Source organism: Eriocheir sinensis, chromosome 1, assembly GCF_024679095.1.
Source record: "Eriocheir sinensis breed Jianghai 21 chromosome 1, ASM2467909v1, whole genome shotgun sequence".
In the NCBI taxonomy this organism is placed as follows: Eukaryota; Metazoa; Arthropoda; class Malacostraca; order Decapoda; family Varunidae; genus Eriocheir; species Eriocheir sinensis.
The window spans coordinates 78090-86882 of record NC_066509.1 but is presented as its reverse complement, the minus strand read 5'-3'; the positions used below and the strand labels follow the sequence as shown (position 1 = coordinate 86882).

Here is an 8793-nt window from a genome sequence, read left to right as displayed (position 1 = left end):
TACCCCCAATACACAATATATACCCCAATACATTGAATGCACATACACATGCAACTCAGTAACACGCACATTTAAATCCATACCAAGTTCCTTATACGTACTGGGATAGGAAATACCTTATGAAGAAATAACCACAGACTTTGTATATAAATAACCCCAGTGCATAACATTCTTTCCCAACAAAACACCATTCTTAGGATATACATATATAAAACACAGAAGACGAAAATCCCAAATACACATTTTAGTATACATGCAACTCAGTAACTCACACATAAATCCATACCCAAGTTTCTTATACGTGCTGGGATAGGAAATACCTTAACCTAAAGAAACACTAAAGGCTGTATATGTAAAATCATGCGTAGTACCTTATAAGAAATAACCCCGGCCCTTTACGTAAATACTCTCAGTGCATGACATTTCAATACATGCCAAGTAACTTTCTAACCCCGTACACATGCTGAAAGAGATTGTTGTTAATAGCCATAACACACTTCCATACTTATTGATATAGCCTTCATAGATAACATGCACCCTTTCACTACTTTCTGAGCCAGTACACAAGCTGAAAGAAAGAGGTTTTTGTTAATTAATAGCCATAGTAGAAAGGCTTTGTAGGAGGTACCCACAGCCACAGAACTTATAAGTAAAATCCTGAGTACAACCTTATAAGTAAAAAAAACACCACAGACCTTGTAAGTAAATCCCATAGCCATATACATACAAACATCCAAGTTCATACCATTTCAATACATGCATAATACAAATCATTTAAATATTTTCCTTGGCACATAAACTTCTGCCTATATTTACAAGTTAACCTTCTCCTCCCTCTTATCCTCTTTAATACATAGAATGACATATTTCCTCTACTCCATAAGCTTCTATATATTGATCTGCCTTTATGTATAGAACTCACATCCTCCTCTTCTTCTTCCTCCTTCTTCTCCTCCTCCTCCTTCTCCTCTGCACTGCTTGGCCTGTAAGAAGATGGGATTGTCAGATGCTTCCAACTCTAACATTAACTACTTGCAAAGGCTAAAAAAAGAGATCAATTTGGTTCTAATGAGTGCTTCTGTAGCACCATGTAATTCTGCATGTTTTCATATATAATACATGATGATTATGTTGAGTTTATGGCTGAAAGCTTGTTATATTCAATAGCGACATTTGAAATTTAGCGCGCGTGGCGATCTCGGATACGGTGCGGGGTGTTGTTTGGCCCAGCCGTAGTGAGTTTCTTTATGTGCACCATGTAATTCTGCATGTTTTCATATATAATACATGATGATTATGTTGAGTTTATGGCTGAAAGCTTGTTATATTCAATAGCGACATTTGAAATTTAGCGCGCGTGGCGATCTCGGATACGGTGCGGGGTGTTGTTTTGGCCCAGCCGTAGTGAGTTTCTTTATGTGCACCATGTAATTCTGCATGTTTTCATATATAATACATGATGATTATGTTGAGTTTATGGCTGAAAGCTTGTTATATTCAATAGCGACATTTGAAATTTAGCGCGCGTGGCGATCTCGGATACGGTGCGGGGTGTTGTTTTGGCCCAGCCGTAGTGAGTTTCTTTATGTGCACCATGTAATTCTGCATGTTTTCATATATAATACATGATGATTATGTTGAGTTTATGGCTGAAAGCTTGTTATATTCAATAGCGACATTTGAAATTTAGCGCGTGGCGATCTCGGATACGGTGCGGGGTGTTGTTTTGGCCCAGCCGTAGTGAGTTTCTTTATGTGCACCATGTAATTCTGCATGTTTTCATATATAATACATGATGATTATGTTGAGTTTATGGCTGAAAGCTTGTTATATTCAATAGCGACATTTGAAATTTAGCGCGCGTGGTGATCTCGGATACGGTGCGGGGTGTTGTTTTGGCCCAGCCGTAGTGAGTTTCTTTATGTGCACCATGTAATTCTGCATGTTTTCATATATAATACATGATGATTATGTTGAGTTTATGGCTGAAAGCTTGTTATATTCAATAGCGACATTTGAAATTTAGCGCTGTGGCGATCTCGGATACGGTGCGGGTGTTGTTTTGGCCCGGCCGTAGTGAGTTTCTTTATGTGCACCATGTAATTCTGCATGTTTTCATATATAATGCATGATGATTATGTTGAGTTTATGGCTGAAAGCTTGTTATATTCAATAGCGACATTTGAAATTTAGCGCGCGTGGCGATCTCGGATACAGCGCGGGGTGTTGTTTTGGCCCGGCCGTAGTGAGTTTCTCTATGTGCACCATTTAATTCTGCATGTTTTCATATATAATGCATGATCTCTCTCTCTCTCTCTTGCACGCATGCACACACACACACACACATCTTTTTTTTCTGGAAAAGAAGCAAAATGAAGTCTTATAAGCAGGCAAGAAAGACAATGAAAATCCTAATCCTTGAAGGTAGGACTTAATAGTTGTCTGAAATTTGGGGTTCAAGAAAATTAAGGGTTGACTGGAGATCCGGACGGCATGTGATGACCTTCAGTGTTTCGGTGCGAACCTACGTCCCTGGGCTAAACACACTTACCACCGACCCACTACTCATACAGTCGCCTCTCGATTAACATGAGTTTAAATAAAGCGTTTTTGACTTAACACAAGTTGATATTCAACCCTTTCTTTGCTAAACGCTCGCAGCGAGGGTTAGGCGTATTTGCTGGTGGTGCTAAACGCTCCCTGCGAGCTCCACCCGCACTCAAATCTCCCGTGTATGAGAGTGTTCCAACACTAATTCTCACAACACAGGATTGACAATTGAGTGTGTTCTTCACTAAATTTGGTGGAAAATCATGTCAGCCCAGCGCGGAAAATCTATGGACGAGCAACTGGTGGATGTTGTTGTCCAATATAGCGACATTTTTGCATAGGTTCACATGACTGATATTTTGACCAAATAGTTGTAAATATTGCAGTTGGCAATACTGCCCTGCCAGCACCCCATCATCAAGAGATCTACAGTAGTTGCCTTGCGGCTGACCGTCGCGCATGTATAAATGTACGTCTTCACAGGCAACACCCCCTCAACGTGCCTGTACTTTCGCAGGAGGGGTTTACATTACTGAATCGTATAGATCTTGGCCTCCTCTTTCCAATGGTGGTTTTGTTTTGTAGCTGTGATGAATAGTTTTTGAGACACAGCGGTTAAAAGAGATTCCCTTCCCCCGCTGGGGTGCCCGAGCGCGCCTGAGGGGATAGTCTAACTGTGAGCACTTAGCAATGAAAGGGTTAAGTAGATACATTTGACTAATGCAATATGTTTGATTTAACTGTCTTTCTCCTCAGTCTGAAGCTAGCCAGCACTGTGAGTGGAACGTTTCTCTGGATTACATACACCGCATTTTGACCCCTACTATGGCACCCAGGCGTCCTTCCACCTCGTCCAGTGACATAAGAACATAGGAGTCTGCAAGAGGCCAGTAGGCCTGCACGAGGCAGCTCCTCTGAACCTTGGCTCCCGTGTATCTAACCCTACCTAATATCGCTGTCCATGACGCATCAACAAAGTGATGGTGGTGAGTGTTTTTGTTGTGTCAGTGACTTACAAATGTAATGTAGCAATTCTTTCTTTAGAAAACTTTAACTTAACCCGGTGGTGGCAGGGATCATGTTTCTTAATGGTCCCTCCAAGCAAAAAAAATGAGAAAAAATCACCCCTCACACAAACCATTTCATAATGTATATCAAAGCATTTGTGATCAGTTTATGCATCATCTATTTTTGGGGGGTTTATATCATGGCACAAATTTGGTCCGTCGCTGCTACAAGGTAAGGCCACAAATTTGGCCCGTCACTGCTACACGGTAAAGCCACAAATTTGGCCCGTCGCCGCTACACGGTAAAGCCACAAATTTGGCTCGTCACTGCTACACGGTAAAGCCACAAATTTGGCCCGTCACTGCTACACGGTAAAGCCGCAAATTTGGCCCGTCACTGCTACACAGTAAGGCCACAAATTTGGCCCGTCACTGCTACACGGTAAAGCCACAAATTTGGCCCGTCGCAGCTACACGGTAAAGCCACAAATTTGGCCCGTCACTGCTACACAGTAAGGCCACAAATTTGGCCCGTCACTGCTACACGGTAAAGCCACAAATTTGGCCCGTCGCAGCTACACGGTAAAGCCACAAATTTGGCCTGCCACTGCTACCGGGTTAGTAATAGAGGAAGCAGTTCAAGGGTAACTATGCATGAACACAACAAAGCCCACACAGCTATGGGCTTGTGTAACCATCAACAGTGGTATGCATTTCTTACCAATGTATGCCGGGAGGTCATGACGCAGGGCAGGGCGGGTCATCTCAGGCATGGAAGAGTCGGTCATTTAGGGGTTTCTGGAAACTATAACCTTATAAATAATAACAGGCATCATATATTTATTAGAAATGAACAGTCAGTGTCTCAAAATTGGTATGCAAAGCTAATATGCTACCTAACTACTACTCCCAAGGTTAGGTTAGAATTGTTTTGAATCATACAGTAAAGGGATGCAAGTCAAAGGCATAGCTAGGCACGATAACAGAAAACCTTATTCCCGATAACCGATAACTGATAATGAAAAACCTTAACGGCGATAACCGATATTCGTTAACTAGAGACACAAATATACGCGATAACCGATAACCGATACCCGATATAAATCCACAATTCTGATACTAGCAAGCGATAAGTCCAATAGGCGAAAACGATACTATATTGATATTTCAGATAGAACAACATTGATGAATTCAAATTTTCATTATCTGTAATTTAGGAAACTTACAAAACCTTAAAACCACACGTTGACACGTACATATGGATGTTAATACTAGAAATGCCTGAACCGGTGTTGTGTTATTTGGCGTCCCCACCGTCAAAAATTGTTTACAAACACTGGTCTCTCGTGAACGGTGCATGCTCAGACCAGCAAGCGTAGACCTGTACAGTCTCACAAAGCTTTTAAACCACAATTAAGAGTTGCTGGAAGGCTGAATCAAACATATAGTACAACTACCACCATCCTCGCTGTTTCTAGAACGACACTCTGTACGAGTTGTATTTATATGTACAGAGTGTACGTCGTTCTAGAAACAGCAAGGATGGTGGTACTGTATGTTTGATTCAGCTTTCCAGCAGCTCTTAATGTGTTAAAAATACATTGTGAGACTGTACAGGTCTACACTTAATGGTCTGAGCATGCGCAGTTCACGAGAGACCATTTTGTACAAAAAAAAGCCAGCTTTGAGGATGGGACACCAAATAACACAACACCGGGTGCCTTCAATACCATGACATGCTCACCAACGAATATGGAATATCAAATTTGAGGCAGTGAATAATCATTTTTGGGGCAAAGTTAAATGATTTTTCTCTATGATATATTGATTTTTGATTAGCATAAAAAAAATACCCTAGTGTATTAATTTTCATGACCTAAGTATGAAATCTCATCACCGAAGATATTTCATACCCCGAAGTTTTTTCATACAACACCGGGCCACGCATGCGCAGTAAGGAGACAACATTTTTTTTCTGAGAGGCGGAAAAAAAGTAGCGATTATCGCTAGTTTGGTTACAAAAGTAACGAGGATACCAATATATATTTAAATAAGTAGCGGATGGTTGATAATCCGATTTTGTTATCAGCGATAAAGCATCGCGATAACGCCCAGCTATGGTCAAAGGTATATATAACAACACCCCCCACATAGCTATGGACTGGAATGTCCATTAACAGCAGGCATTTCGTACCAATTTATGCCAGGGGGCGGGCAGGCCAGGAAGGTGGGGGCGGGGCGAGGTGTTAACGGGGCATCTCAAGCATGTAGTGGTTTCTGTAAAATACAAGGAATTACCAGACCTAAACCACTATTACACCAGCCCACTACACCACAAAAATGTCCACATATGCAAACTAACCCCCCCAACCCAGCAGGGGGCTTCGTGGTGCAGTGGTTAGCACACTCGGCTCACAAACGAGAGAGCTCGAGTTCGATTCATACGACAGCCTTCCACGCCCGTGCACACGTGGATACATGAGATTAGTGCAGGAAAGATGTATTTTAGCCGTGAAAACAAAAAATGTTACGGGTTAGGTTTCTGCCCAAGCCCGCCACGAAAAATATATATGCTTATTTTCTCAAAAAGGAAGACACTAAAGATCACGCCCGTACACCCACGTCAGCCTTCCACCCCCGTGCACACGTGGATATATGAGAGTAGTGCAGGAAAGATGTATTTTAGCCGTGAAAACAAAAAATGTTACGGGTTAGGTTTCTGCCCAAGCCCGCCACGAAAAATATATATCCTTATTTTCTCAAAAAGGAAGCAACTTAAGATCACGCCCGTACGCCCATGTCAGTCTTCCACGCCTGTGCACACGTGGATATATGAGATTAGTGCAGGAAAGATGTATTTTAGCCGTGAAAAAGAAAAAATATGTTACGGGTTAGGTTTCTGCCCAAGCCCGCCACGAAAAATATATATCCTTATTTTCTCAAAAAGGAAGACACTTAAGATCACGCCCGTACGCCCACATCAGCCTTCCACGCTCGTGCACACGTGGATATATGAGACTAGTGCAGGAAAGATGTATTTTAGCCGTGAAGACGAAAAAAATATGTTACGGGGTAGGTTACTGCCCAAACCCGCCACGAAAAATATATATCCTTATTTTCTCAAAAAGGAAGACACTTAAGATCACGCCCGTACGCCCACGTCAGCCTTCCACGCCCGTGCACACGTGGATATATGAGAGTAGTGCAGGAAAGATGTATTTTAGCCGTGAAGACGAAAATTTTGTTACGAGGTGAATGTCAAACTGCCCCGCCCCGCCCCGCCCCGCCCGCCGAGAATATTTGGGCTTGTTTTCTGCAATATTACATCATCTACGCTAACGCCAGTGTAGGAAAGCCTTTCCCCATCGACAGTGAATGCGTGGGGCGTTGTGGCGACTCTTGCAAACGATAATTAGTGACACAGCGTAAGAAAAACTGTCTGTACGGGGCTGGGCTCAGTTCCGGCGGCCCCCGATGACGCGGGTGTTAGAATCGCTCCTAACGGGGTAACTAACGCTGGCACACCTGACCTGGCACCTCACACACCTGCCGGCACACCTCTAAATTATGTTGTAATAGTCCACGCCCCCCAGTGGTCAGTATTTAGGCCACATTACCTGATATTGCACGAGGCAACTCGAAGCCGTTCGTCCATAATTAAGCAAACGTTTGTGTTTTTTCCAAGTCAATGAAAAAAATGCATAAACGTCCCTTATTTCTAAACGTACACCAATTCTGATACACCACTGGAATACAACAGAATAGACAACAGAATACATTAAAATACAACAGAATACAACAAAAAACAACGGAATAGAACATAATACATTAAAATACAACAGAATACAACAAAAAACAACGGAATAGAACATAATACATTAAAATACAACAGAATACAACAAAAAACAACGGAATAGAACATAATACATTAAAATACAACAGAATACAACAAAAAACAACGGAATAGAACATAATACATTAAAATACAACAGAATACAACAGAATAGAACAGAAAACAGCAGGAAACAACAGAAAACAACAGAAAAAACGGGAAACAACAGAAAAACAACAAGAAACAACAGGAAACAACAGAAAAACAACGGAATAGAACAGAATACATTAAAATACAACAGAATAGAACAGAAAACAACAGGAAACAACAGGAAACAACAGAGAACAACAGAAAAAACAACAGAAAACAACAGGAAACAACAGAAAAACAACAAGAAACAACAGGAAACAACAGAAAAACAACAGGAAACAAAAGAAAAACAACAGGAAACAACAGAAAAACAAAAGAAAAGAAAACAACAGAAAAACAACAGAAAACATTAGAAAACAACAGAAAAACAACAGAAAAATAACGGAAAACAACAGAAAAACAACAGAAAAATAACGGAAAACAGAAAAACAACAGAAAAGATTAGAAAACAACAGAAAAACAACAGAAAAATAACGGAAAACAACAGAAAAACAACAGGGAGCAAAAGAAAAACAACACAAAACAAAAGAAAACAACAGAAAACAACAGAAAAACAACAGAAAATAACAGAAAAACAACATAAAACAAAAGAAAACAGAAAAACAACAGAAAGCAAAAGAAAAACAACAGAAAACATAAGAAAACAACAGAAAAACAAAGAGAATACAACAGAATACAACAGAATAAAAGAGAATACAACAGAATACAACAGAATAAAAGAGAATACAACAGAATACAACAGAATAAAAGAGAATACAACAGAATACAACAGAATAAAAGAGAATACAACAGAATAAAAGATAATACAACAGAATACAACAGAATAAAAGAGAATACAACAGAATACAACAGAATAAAAGAGAATACAACAGAATAAAAGAGAATACAACAGAATAAAAAAGAATACAACAGAATAAAAGATAATACAACAGAATACAACAGAATAAAAGAGAATACAACAGAATACAACAGAATAAAAGAGAATACAACAGAATACAACAGAATAAAAGATAATACAACAGAATAAAAGATAATACAACAGAATACAACAGAATAAAAGAGAATACAACAGAATACAACAGAATAAAAGAGAATACAACAGAATACAACAGAATAAAAGATAATACAACAGAATACAACAGAATAAAAGAGAATACAACAGAATACAACAGAATACAACAGAATAAAAGATAATACAACAGAATACAACAGAATAAAAGAGAATACAACAGAATACAACAGAATAAAAGATAA

General features: G+C 39.9%; 1 long non-coding RNA gene across 1 annotated transcript; it reads right to left on the bottom strand.

The window, feature by feature from the left end:
- Positions 1 to 471: 471 nt before the first annotated feature.
- On the bottom strand, positions 472 to 7675 carry LOC127000532 (uncharacterized). The gene is made up of 3 exons (XR_007754260.1): positions 7175 to 7675; positions 4279 to 4355; positions 472 to 983 (listed from the first exon to the last, which is right to left on the bottom strand). It is a non-coding gene; the product is annotated as an uncharacterized LOC127000532 (long non-coding RNA).
- Between the last annotated feature and the right edge of the window lie 1118 nt (positions 7676 to 8793).